This window comes from Anomaloglossus baeobatrachus, chromosome 5, assembly GCF_048569485.1.
Source record: "Anomaloglossus baeobatrachus isolate aAnoBae1 chromosome 5, aAnoBae1.hap1, whole genome shotgun sequence".
Lineage (NCBI taxonomy): Eukaryota > Metazoa > Chordata > Amphibia > Anura > Aromobatidae > Anomaloglossus > Anomaloglossus baeobatrachus.
The window spans coordinates 108,680,184-108,693,442 of NC_134357.1; positions in this window are offsets into that span (position 1 = coordinate 108,680,184).

Consider the following 13,259-nt stretch of genomic DNA (forward strand, 5'->3'; position numbering starts at 1 on the left):
TCCTCAACCTTTTGCCTGCTACCATGCGCCCTTGTTAATCCCTCTCCCCCATCGTCCCATGCCTGCCGCCTTGGTGATGATGAACGTCTGGACCTTGGTGATGTTGTTATCCCTTGCGCATATGAATCCTCATGTACTTCCTCCCTTCCTGTTGAACCACCCCCCGACTCCGAATAGTGTTTAGCGTGTGCTCCAGCATGAAAATGACTGGAATTGTCATGCTGATAATGGCATTGTCAGCGCTAAACATATTCGTCGCCATGTCGAAACTGTGCAGAAGGGTGCATAGGTCCTTGATCTGAGACCACTCCATCAGGGTGGTCTTTCCCACCTCTGCATCTCGTTGGCCCAGGCTATACGTCATGACATATTGCACTAGTGCTCGGTGGTGCTGCCACAGTCGCTGTAACATGTGGAGAGTCGAATTCCAGCGTGTCGGCACATCGCATTTCAGGCGATGAACCGGCAGGCCGAAAGACTTCTGGAGCAATGCAAGTCGGTCAGCTGCGGCGGTTGAATGGCGGAAGTGAGCAGACAGTTTTCGTGCTCTGTGCAGAAGGCCATCTAGGTCGGGATAGTATTGCTGGACAACAAGGTTCAACACGTGAGCCATACAAAGCACGTGTGTCACCTTGCCCAGGCGAAGGGCCGTACCCAGGTTTGCAGCATTGTCGCACACGGCCTTACTTGGCTGCAGGTTGAGTGGAGACAACCATTTATGAAACTCGGACAGCAGAGCTGACCACAACTCAGCCGCTGTGTGACTCTTATTTCCAAGACATTTCAAGCTAAAGACCGCCTGATGCCGTTGCACTCTGCTGCCAGCATAGTAAGGAGGTGTGCGTGATTCCTTGTGCGCAGTTACAACGCTGGTGGCCTGACCAGGCAGGCTTGGGGCGGAGGTGGAGGACCCAGACGAGGTTGAGGAGGCAGAAGGGTTGGATGAACTTATACATACAGAGAATTGATGCACAAGTCGTGGGGACGGAAAGACTTGTTCAGCAGACCCTTCTCCATCTATCACCATAGTTACCCAGTGCCCAGTCAGCGACATGCAACGCCTCTGTCCATGCTTACTGGTCCAAGTATCGGTGGTGAAATGCACCCGTTCACACACAGAGTTTCTCAAGGAAGCGGTGATGTTGTGTGCGACATGCTGGTGTAGTGCAGGCACACCTTTCTTTGAAAAGTAGTGGCGACTGGGAATCTGGTACCAGGCGAAAAGGCAGCATTTCGGTAGCCAACAGCTTACAGAGGGCGACAGTCAACCTCTTAGCTTTGTCATGGGTCGGAGGAAATGGCCTTTTATTTGTCCACATCTGAGGGACAGAGATCTGGCTGCTGTATGGAAATGGTGGTGAGTAGTGTGTCCCTGGAAAAATGCAGGTTTGTGAGGATAGTGCAGGCGGAGACATGATGTTGCCTTCATCCAACGTTGGTGCTATCGATGTCTGCGAGAGCTGTACATCCGCACTTGTTTCCCCTTCCAAACCACCTGATGACCTACCAAGCAAACTGCCTGTTGCGGTTACAGTGGTGGAAGGTGTTCATGGAAAACCAGGTGTGACAGCTGTCCACACAATCATAGAAGATGAAGAGCGCGCAGATGCACTGGAAGGGGCAGGAAGTAGTTGGCCCGCTACGCTAGGCCGCATTGCAGCACAGTGAGCTTCCTACTGGGAATTATGCTTGGTATTCATGTGACGATTCATGGAAGAAGTTGTCAAACTGGTGAGCTTTTTGCCTCTACTTATAGATTCCCGACAAATTTTACAGATCACATGATTTGGGAGATCCTTTGTAAGGTCAAAAAAGGATCAGGCTAGGCAAGGCTTAGAGGTCATGCGACCTGCAGAACCACCCCGACTTGTGCTCAGAGGCAGAGTGGTGGTTGAGGATGCAGTTGTAGACGTGCTACCAGTACTCCGACTCTGTCCAGGAAGGCGCAAGGTAACTTCGTCGTCAGTTGCATCCTCCTCCACCGCCTCTGTTGACCTCCTCAAGTGAGAGAGGGGAGCCAGCACGATCTGAAATTGGCATGCATCATATAAAAAGTGAAAATTCACAGATTTATTCCAACTGTACTACAATAAAAAAATGAGATTTTTAGCAAATAATTGATCAATTTTTTGAGCCACCCCTGCCAACGTCACGGCAAATCTCAATAGGGGGGTCCTACTCTACATTCTGTATTTCATGTGCCATGCGGCCTCCTAGATAAAGTTAAAAGCAGAACCATAATAGAGCACACATACCTGTAACCTGTATATAACCGCTTCTATGTTGCAAAAAAGGCACTTGTGGATAGAGACCAGCCCAGGTCCCAGCATGTGGAGCAAGCTCTGCACCATACCAGGACTATATCAGAACTGATCCTCCCAGTGCCAAACAGCAACCATTGATAAAGGCGGACCAGATCCAAGATGGTGCTTAATTAGCATTGCCTGTGGAAAGGGGTGAGGTAACTGAATCTGAACAGCTACCAACAGGAGGAATACAAAGCAAACCAAAATCAGGCGTGCATGGCATGGTGGTGACCGGCCACCAGAATTTGTAGCATAACTACGACCAAACAGAGAGAGAGGGGAGCCAGCACGATCTGAAATTGGCATGCATCATATAAAAAGTGAAAATTCACAGATTTATTCCAACTGTACTACAATAAAAAAATGAGATTTTTAGCAAATAATTGATCAATTTTTTGAGCCACCCCTGCCAACGTCACGGCAAATCTCAATAGGGGGGTCCTACTCTACATTCTGTATTTCATGTGCCATGCGGCCTCCTAGATAAAGTTAAAAGCAGAACCATAATAGAGCACACATACCTGTAACCTGTATATAACCGCTTCTATGTTGCAAAAAAGGCACTTGTGGATAGAGACCAGCCCAGGTCCCAGCATGTGGAGCAAGCTCTGCACCATACCAGGACTATATCAGAACTGATCCTCCCAGTGCCAAACAGCAACCATTGATAAAGGCGGACCAGATCCAAGATGGTGCTTAATTAGCATTGCCTGTGGAAAGGGGTGAGGTAACTGAATCTGAACAGCTACCAACAGGAGGAATACAAAGCAAACCAAAATCAGGCGTGCATGGCATGGTGGTGACCGGCCACCAGAATTTGTAGCATAACTACGACCAAACAGAGAGAGAGAGGGGAGCCAGCACGATCTGAAATTGGCATGCATCATATAAAAAGTGAAAATTCACAGATTTATTCCAACTGTACTACAATAAAAAAAATGAGATTTTTAGCAAATAATTGATCAATTTTTTGAGCCACCCCTGCCAACGTCACGGCAAATCTCAATAGGGGGGTCCTACTCTACATTCTGTATTTCATGTGCCATGCGGCCTCCTAGATAAAGTTAAAAGCAGAACCATAATAGAGCACACATACCTGTAACCTGTATATAACCGCTTCTATGTTCTGAACAGCTACCAACAGGAGGAATACACTTTTTATATGATGCATGCCAATTTCAGATCGTGCTGGTTCCCTTTTTTTCTCTGTTTTGACCGTAGTTATGCTACAAATCTGGTGTCTGACCAACACCATACCATGCACGCCTGATTTTGGTTTGCAATATATTCCTCCTGTTGGTAGCTGTTCAGACACAGTTACCTCACCCCTTTCCACAGGCAATGCTAATTAAGCACCATTCTTGGATCTGGTCCGCCTTTATCAATGGTTGCTGTTTGACACTGGGAGGATCAGTTCTGATATAGTCCTGGTATGTGTAGGGCTTGCTCCACATGCTGGGACCTGGGCTGGTCTCTATCCACAAGTGCCTTTTTTGTAACATGGAAGCGGCTATATACAGGTTGCAGGTATGTGTGCTCCATTATGGTTCTGCTTTTAACTTTATCTAGGAGGCCGCATGGCACATGAAATACAGAATGTAGAGTACATCTATTGAGATTTGCCGTGACGTTGGCAGGGGTGGCTCAAAAAATTGATCAATTATTTGCTAAAAATCTCATTTTTTTATTACAGTACAGTTGGAATAAATTTGTGAATTTTCACTTTTTATATGATGCATGCCAATTTCAGATCGTGCTGGTTCCCTTTTTTTCTCTGTTTTGACCGTAGTTATGCTACAAATCTGGTGTCTGACCAACACCATACCATGCACGCCTGATTTTGGTTTGCAATATATTCCTCCTGTTGGTAGCTGTTCAGACACAGTTACCTCACCCCTTTCCACAGGCAATGCTAATTAAGCACCATTCTTGGATCTGGTCCGCCTTTATCAATGGTTGCTGTTTGACACTGGGAGGATCAGTTCTGATATAGTCCTGGTATGTGTAGGGCTTGCTCCACATGCTGGGACCTGGGCTGGTCTCTATCCACAAGTGCCTTTTTTGTAACATGGAAGCGGCTATATACAGGTTGCAGGTATGTGTGCTCCATTATGGTTCTGCTTTTAACTTTATCTAGGAGGCCGCATGGCACATGAAATACAGAATGTAGAGTAGGACCCCCCTATTGAGATTTGCCGTGACGTTGGCAGGGGTGGCTCAAAAAATTGATCAATTATTTGCTAAAAATCTCATTTTTTTATTACAGTACAGTTGGAATAAATTTGTGAATTTTCACTTTTTATATGATGCATGCCAATTTCAGATCGTGCTGGTTCCCTTTTTTTCTCTTTTTTTTCTCTTTTTTTGACCTCCTCAAGTGCCTGACTGTGGGTTGACAGTAAGTGGGATCTAGAACTTCAGCATCAAGCGTTGTTTTTGCACTCCCCTCGCCCTGAGACCTAGCCTCTTCCTGCCCTGACCGAATATTTAAGTTGTCATCCCAATCTGGTATTTGTTTCTCATCGTCATCAGTATGTTCCTCATTGTCTCCACCAACAAGTGTTACAGTTTGGGAATGAGGGTCTACATTATGCTCATAAACTTGGACATCAGGGCCTGAATCTGAGTCACAAAGCTTCTGGGCATCACTGCAAACCATTTCCTGGTCTGTACTCACTGTAGCTTGGGAGCAAACCTCTGATTCACAGGCTAAAGTGTGACTGAACAGCTCTGCAGACTCAGCCATCTCTGTTACACCATACTGTGCAGGGCAGGTGGATACTTGAGAGCTTGGAAAAAGCAAGTGTGATTGGGATGACAACTCAGAGGACTGTTGGTTTTTGGATGATGACGTTGAGGTGGAGGAGAGGACACTTGTTGGAGCACTTGAGATCCATTCAAGCATGTTCTTTTTTTGTGCATCATCTACCTTTCTTACAGTTGTTCGGGTCCGTAAAAAAGAGAGCACATCGGATTGTCCACGGAAAGTAGTAGACATTTTACTTTTGCTACAAGATGGCTTATCTTCAGCAGATGTTAATGTAGCTTTGCCACCTTCCCCACGGACACAAACATTTTACCTTTTCCAACACGACTGTTCCCCTTTTCACCAGCATCTGCCATTTTGCCACTCATTTTGTTAGCGACAAGATTAGCTACTTAAAATGTGGTAGCAAAAATTGAGAGGTGGTGTAGATTGCAGAGGTGGTCTAGCTTTATTGACAGCTGAAGAACCAACACTGACTATCCCTGATAATGCAACTATGGCCCTAAAACTGGCAGCACTGTTTGCTATAAGAATAGCGTAGCAAAATGTGCATGAGGCTTGAATGCAGAGGTGGTGGGACTTGCATGGCACCAGTGGGACACTAAATTAGTATAGCAGACACTTTGTGGATGCCACTTATGTTCAGCACTGTTTGCTATAAAAATAGCATAGCAAAATGTGCATGAGGGTTGAATGCAGGGGTGGTGGGACTTGCTTGGCACCAGTGGGACAACAATGGAGTATAGCAGCCACTTTTTGGATGCCACTTATGTTCAGCACTGTTTGCTATAAAAATAGCGTAGCAAAAGCTGCATACCTTGCAGATGACATTATACTTTTTATGGCCGAAGTGGAGAGAGACTTGCCGAGGGTACTAGACTTGTTGGATGAGTTTGGTACTTTTTCTGGGTTTGTGTTAAATAAAGCGAAGTGTGAGGTACTTTATCTTAGGGAAAGAGATGAACAGAAAAACAGAGGTGAAAAAGTGTGCGATATCCCCTTAGCCAAAAAAAGCATAAAATACTTGGGTATAAAAATGGGGCGGAAAATAGATTGGGTGTATAATTAGAATTTCCCCCCTGTAATAACTAAAATAATCACAGAGCTGGAGAGATGGCAGAACCTACCTCTTAGTCTCCTGGGGAGGATACACCTATTGAAGATGATGAGTATCTCAAATCTACTATATCCCTTACAAACCATCCCAATGTTGCTAAAGCATAACGACATACGGAAAATAGAAGAAGCAATTAGAAAATTCATATGGAAAGGTCGTCTCCCCCGAATAAAACTGCAAACCCTTATGATGGCCAAGGAGGAAGGAGGCACAAATTTACCAATATAAGGGGTACAATCTAGTTTGTATGGCCAGACATATAGTGGATTGGTTGAAAGATACTACTTGGCATTCGGATGTGGAATTGGAAAAAGCGTATGCTCACCCGTGGAACATAGTAGCACTCTTACATACACCACAGGGCCTCCTTCCCACTAAAATCAAGCAAACAGTGATCTTCCGAGATACAATTGCAGCGTGGAAAGAAATAAGGAGGAAGTTAAAACTATCATGGCGAATTTCCAAGCATTTGCCATTTTGGGGGAACCCCACCTTCACGGCTTTGAGGGAAAACAGCTTGTTACAGGAGTGGAGGGAAAAAGGGATACAAAAGGTGGCACATTTGCTTCATAAGGAAGAAAACAGATGGATGAGGCAACAGGAGATAGTAGATAAATTTGGGCTGAGGGCACACCAGGCGCTACAATACGGGCAAATAAAGGGTTTGGTAATGTCCCTACTGGTGCGGGTCGAGGAAGAAACGCGTAATAATGTCATGGACGACTTTCTTCTTCCCATGGAAGAAAAACCAACCATAACAGCATTATATAAACGGTTCAAAGGGATTTTTATCCAGAAAGAGCCAGATCAAATTTTTAAAAGTTGGGTGCAGCAATTGGGAGGGACAGGTATGGAGATAGGACAACAAATTTTAGATGGATGGAGAATCTTGAGGAAAAGTGTACTGAGCGAGGTGTGGAGGGATACGCAGTTCCGAATTATGCACAGGGCAATCATAGCATTCAACATCCCGGCGTCAGCTGCAATGAGGGATCGCAAAATACACTGCCCAAAATGTAAGCTCAGAGATGCAGATCTTTTCCATGGTCTTTAGGACTGCCCAACAGTAAGAGCTTTATGGGAAAACATAAGAAATATGGCGGAGAGGTTGTGGAAGAAAAACATACCTCTGAGTCCACTGAGATACCTATTCCACTGTGAGTCAGGCGAGGGTGAGAAATCTATGGAGGGAGGGGGGGCTAGTCCGATTTTGTTTCACTCTATATGCCTAATGGTTAAACGATTAATCCTAAAGCACTGACTAGATGACCGGCTACCTGAATTTGGCGAGATTATCGGGCAGCTTAAAGCCTTACTCAATCTAGACTGGCGGGAGGCAGAACGAAGTAAGGAACAAGGAAATAAAACATTTATAACAAAATGGAGGGCATTTTTTCTGCGCTATCACACTGAAACAGAAATAATTAACTACATGACACCATTTAGATCAACGACATGGTATTTACTGGAGGAAATAAATGGCTCGTTGGAAAGTTGAAAGTACCCATAGATAATTAGAAGGAAGAAGAACCTATGGTGTTAGACATAAAGAATGGGAGTTGGTATTTCCGGGGTGGAGTGGACCACCTCTATAAAGTCAGAAAAGAAGCTGGCTGCGTGGGTTGGGGGGAGGGCTAGGGAAGTTCAAGGTTCTTGATTTATAGTTTAAAGAGAGATAACACAAAAGAACACAATATTATTATGACCCAATTGTGATTAATGTCTATCTCATGTTTATGTTATGATATGTAAAAAAAAAATAAAAATTATTGGTTAAAAAAAAAAAAATAGAATAGCAAAATGTGCATGAGGGTTGAATGCAGAGGTGCTAGAAAATGCTTGGCACCAGTGGGACAACAATGGAGTATAGCAGCCACTTTTTGGATGCCACTTATGTTCAGCACTGTTTGCTAGAACAATAGCGTAGCAAAATGTGCATGAGGGTTGAATGCAGGGGTGCTGGGACTTGCTTGGCACAAGTGGGACACAAAATTAGTATAGCAGCTACTTTTTGGATGCCACTTATGTTCAGCACTGTTTGCTATAAAAATAGAGTAGCAAAATGTGCATGAGGGTTGAATGGAGAGGTGCTGGAAAATGCTTGGCACTAGTGGGACAACAATGGAGTATAGCAGCCACTTTTTGGATGCCACTAAGTTTCAGCACTGTTTGCTAGAAAAATAGCGTGGCAAAAGTGGGCAGGTGGGTACAGTGGCCGGGTTCTCTGGGCCAGTGGACAGGAAAGGAAGCCTCACTTTCTATCACTCCTAATGGTGAAATGCAGCAAGGAATTCCCTGAGCTTAGGTACACAGACGCTGTTACCTGAAGCTGCATACAGCGTTTCCACGGATCTGACTGTCACCTATGGCTCTGAGCCCGAGAAAATGAGCCCTGAAAAGGGCTGAAATAAACTTCTGTACCTAATCTGTAGAGCGCTGTGTGTACAGCGTACACAGCCAGAGCGCTGACAGGAGCTGCGTGAGCGGTGACTGCTACCTACACGCAGAAAGCAGATAATGGCACCGTGAGGGAAAATGGCCGTATTTATAATGCAAGGACATGTGACATGGACAGCCTATGACACATGCCCCTGCTTCTCTGGCAAAGAAGACCACTTAGCTGTGTGTGTGTCTGGGATTGGCTGACATGCTGGCCCACCCCACTGCATGCGCGTTTAGGGAAGAAAAAAAAAAAAATTAAAAAAAAAATGGCGATCGCCATTATCCCAGCAGCACTGATCTAAACGCGCCGCCCCCGCACACTATACGCTGAAATTAGATAATAATGTGAATCACAGAGTGACTCACACTATTACAGTGAAATGCCAGCTAGTAACTAGCCAGGCTTTTTGCTGATCGAACCGTTCTCGAACGTAACACGAGCTATCGAGCTTTTAGCATGAAGCTCGCATTGGCGTTCGATCTCGAGCACCCCCAAAATTACTCGAACATGAAATTGGCGAACCTCGAACCTAGAACTTTGCTCAACTCTACTCACTGTTACTATTGGAGAGCTGTCAATAAAAACAAAAGACTGTAAAATACAAAAAGGAGAGCATAACAGTGCACAGACACAAAGACCACCACAATGGTGCACCAAAGCAAAGACCACACCAACGGTGCATCAAAGTACCCTCATTTGGATATTAAATAAAAGTAGATTTTTCTGGTAATATTAAAGGGAACCTGTCACCAGATATGTCCCCTATAAGCTGTGGCCACCACCAGTGGGCTCTTATATACAGCCTTCGAACGTGCTGTGTATAAGAACCCAGGCCACTGTGTAGAACATAAAAATCACTTTATAATACTCACCTAGAGGGCTGTGCAGTGCAGACTGGTCGGATGGGTGTCTCCATTCTCCGGTACCGTTACCGGCGCCTCATCTTTCGGCCATCTTTGTTCTCCTTCTAGTGTGAGGGACAGCATAGGGACCCCTATCCCTCATTATCCAACAAGTCCCACCATGACAACCCCAATCTGACACTCACAAACAGACAAAGAGATTTCTTGTTCTATTGGATGAGTAGCTGTTGCACAATGAGATATACATAAAAACAAGCCCTAATATGTCTCATTCAGCAAAAAATACAAATTTACAGCCCTCAGAGTATGGTGATAAGAAAACAAATTATTTTTTGTAAAATTTTGTTTTTAGTGTGTAAAAGTAGCAAACCATAAAAAAGCGATATGTCTGGTATCACTGTAAACATACTGAGCCAAAGAATAAATTGGTCTTATTACTTTTACTGCATGTTGAGCAGTGCAATAATAAAAAATAAAAACAATAAGCAAATTACAGGTTTATATTCATTCTGTGTCTTAAAAATCTGAATAAAAAGCGATCAAAAAATGTTGTATATCACAAAATTGTATCCCACAAAATCTTCAACTCATTGTGCAAAAAAAAGCCCTCATATAGCCTTGTTCACCAAAAAAGAAAAAAGTTACAGCTCAAAAATCTGGCAACACAAAAACAATTTATTCTAAAAAAGCATTCGGACTGTGTAATTGAAGCAGAACATCAAAAAAACAATATAAATCTGGTAACGCTGAAATGCAACCGACCAGAAAAATAAATCCTTCATATCACTAATACCACATGTTGAACAGTTGAACAGAGTAAAAATAAAAAATAGGAACTATTCCTGGTCTGTTGTCAATTTGATCCTCCTACTTCCCAAAAATCAGAATATGGTTTGTTTAACATTTATCCTGCTCTCTCCACTGAGCACTTACATCAAGGCTTCCATGTAAATCCCCAAAACAGTGACTCAGACAAAACTTCTTAAAGAACCACTCACTATAATGAGGCAGATGGAAACTTTGGACCCCGTCTGGTTTCTGCTCCGGCCCGATGGAGCCCCATCTTTTCAGACATCTTTTTAACTCACAAGTGTGGATGACCACAGTTCTGTGAACAACTTAAAAGATTAATGACTTGATATCATGGATCAAAAATGTTAAAAAAATGTATAAATGTTTATTGCTCAACACGTTAAAATTTAATTCTAGTACATGGTTGGCAGAGCAAGGAACTAAAAATATACAGTGATAGCACTACGCATTTCGGCGTTATCTGCACACCTTCATCATGGTCTAATATACTATGGTTACTGATCACTCTATATACAAATGGAAAGGTTTCCTTCACCAGGTATAATCTAATTAAAAAGGGGTGTGGATTACCCATTACCATATGTACAAAAAAGTTGTATTTCATTCCAGATTAACTATATTGACATACAACAAAAGAAGGATAACAAATGGGCATTAAGACTGTCTCAAGCTTATGTAGTCATATATAAAGCAATAAATGGTATTGGTAAAGGGAAACTGATTAGTGAAAAAAATATTTTGTCTAAGTGTGGTTCCCTTATAGCATAATTAATAGTAACCTTATCAATAATATAAGATCTTTTCTTTGCTATCCAGAGTAAAGATCCAGTTGCTCTCACGGTTCAGTAGTTATCAACGATTAAAGGAAGACTGAAAATCCGACACCAGCAATGAATTGAAATCTAAACATGATTTATTAAAGAAAATGAAAAACCCAACATAAGGGCATGTGGAGCATATTTGAAAAACAAGGAAACGTCAACGCGTTTCAAGCACAAAAAGCTCTTATTCATGAATAATGTTCATGAATAAGAGGTTTTTGTGCTTGAAACACCTTGACGTTGCCCCTGAACCACCATCAAGAAAAAACATAATAGAGATTTCTTGGCCCTCAACTTTAAACCTTGCAGGTATTAAACATTGAGACACCATTGTGGAGGATATATGTAGACCCAAGTTGGGATTGCTCAAGGAACCTGGGTCCAGGAGTTCTCCGACTTCCATCTTCCTTGGGCACAGAGGGACAGGCACTAATTAACTGTCCCTTTTTGCCACAGAAAAAATAGACTCCAACACTTTTGAGTGCAGTTGAGGTTCCCCCCAAAACACAGAATGTCCCTTCGAGCTGCATGGCTTCAAGTGAGGCCTCTGAAGATAATATAGGTACAGAAATACCGTGCCCAGATGATTTAGATTTATGGTTCCTCTGACAAAATTGACGATCAATACATATTACCAAAGACATAGCACACTCTAAAGAAGGAGGGGGTTGATACATAACCAACACCTTCTTTACCCTCTCAGAAAATCTCGATTTTCAGAGTAGAGTCATTCCACAGTGTATCTGTGGACCAGTGCCAGAGTTCAGAACAGTAATCCTCCACAGCCAGATCCCACTGTTGCAGTGAACAGATCTTAAGCTCGACTAAGATCATCATTGATGAGCCCGAGTGCCGAAAAAACCTGTACACCGTAAAAAAAACCCCTGTGAATCAGAGGGCAAGAAAAAGGACCTCGATTGTGAGCCGTCACTCAAAAGAGACACAATAATTCCCACCTGCTGATCCTCACCACCAGATGAGTGGGGACGTAAATGGAAGTATAACTTACACGTCTCTCTGAAAGTAGCAAACCGGCAGTGTTCCCGCGAATATCTTTACAGGAGATGCAGTTTGGGTTCCGATGATCCAGCGACCAGGGATAATTGCTCTGGTGTGGTGGACTGAGCGTCCTGCTCTACCACCCCTTTTAAGTCAGCTACCTAAAGAGAAGGCTTGCAATTGTCTCCCTAGAGCAATAACAGGATCCATGCTGGAATGCAGTGAAAGTAGGACCAGCTATAATGTCACAATGTGACTGTTGTCTATAAAATGAAGGTAGTCTCTTTTTCGAACTTCTACTGAATAGTGAGATATGGAGCCAGAAAGTTAAAAGTTCAAAACATTGTTTTCGTTTTGCTTGTCAGTATCTTTATGCCAATGTGACTGTAGGATAGCAAAGGACAAGGGGCTCCCATGCAGTTCCTACTGCTAGGGGACCCACTAAGAGTAAGAAACTAAAGGAAAAAGGAAGGAAAGTATTGCAGCAACAAAAACACAACAAGGGTTAACACCATAACTGCACACAACAATAATGTCACAATCACCTGGAAGCCTGGATTAATCCACATCTCCAGGCCAGGTACAGTCAAGCTATAGCTGGCACCATAAGAACAATACAGCTAGCATGTATAGGAGGAGAACAAACATAACAGGTTCCCCCATAGCATGTGACCAAAAAGACTAACAAGCAGTCCAGCAGAAATTAACTCTTGCTAACCTGCCCATGAACCACAGGTCTGTGAGTTGACGTCTGAGTGACACTGATCACAAACATCAGAGAAGTTAGCAGGCAGAGTGCAGGAATCTGAAGTTTTGCCAGATCCTGCTGCTGCCATGAGTCGGCAATGCTTGCAAAAACCTAGCTGTGACAGTATTCCAGCATTTGGTACTGATACTCAGCCTAAAGTGTTGCCGCCTTAACTGTTGCTGGGCCACTTCCTAGGAAAAGGAGATGCCCCTTTAAGATTACATCACAAGATTCCATTATGGAATCACTGCTATTATGACATCATAATTCAGAACCACTACTTATGCAAGTGTTTGCACCTCTTGTGTCACTTTGACTACCCCCGGTGTCATTGTTGGTCAGTGTTTAGCTACTTTTGCTAGTGATATACTGATTGCGATTG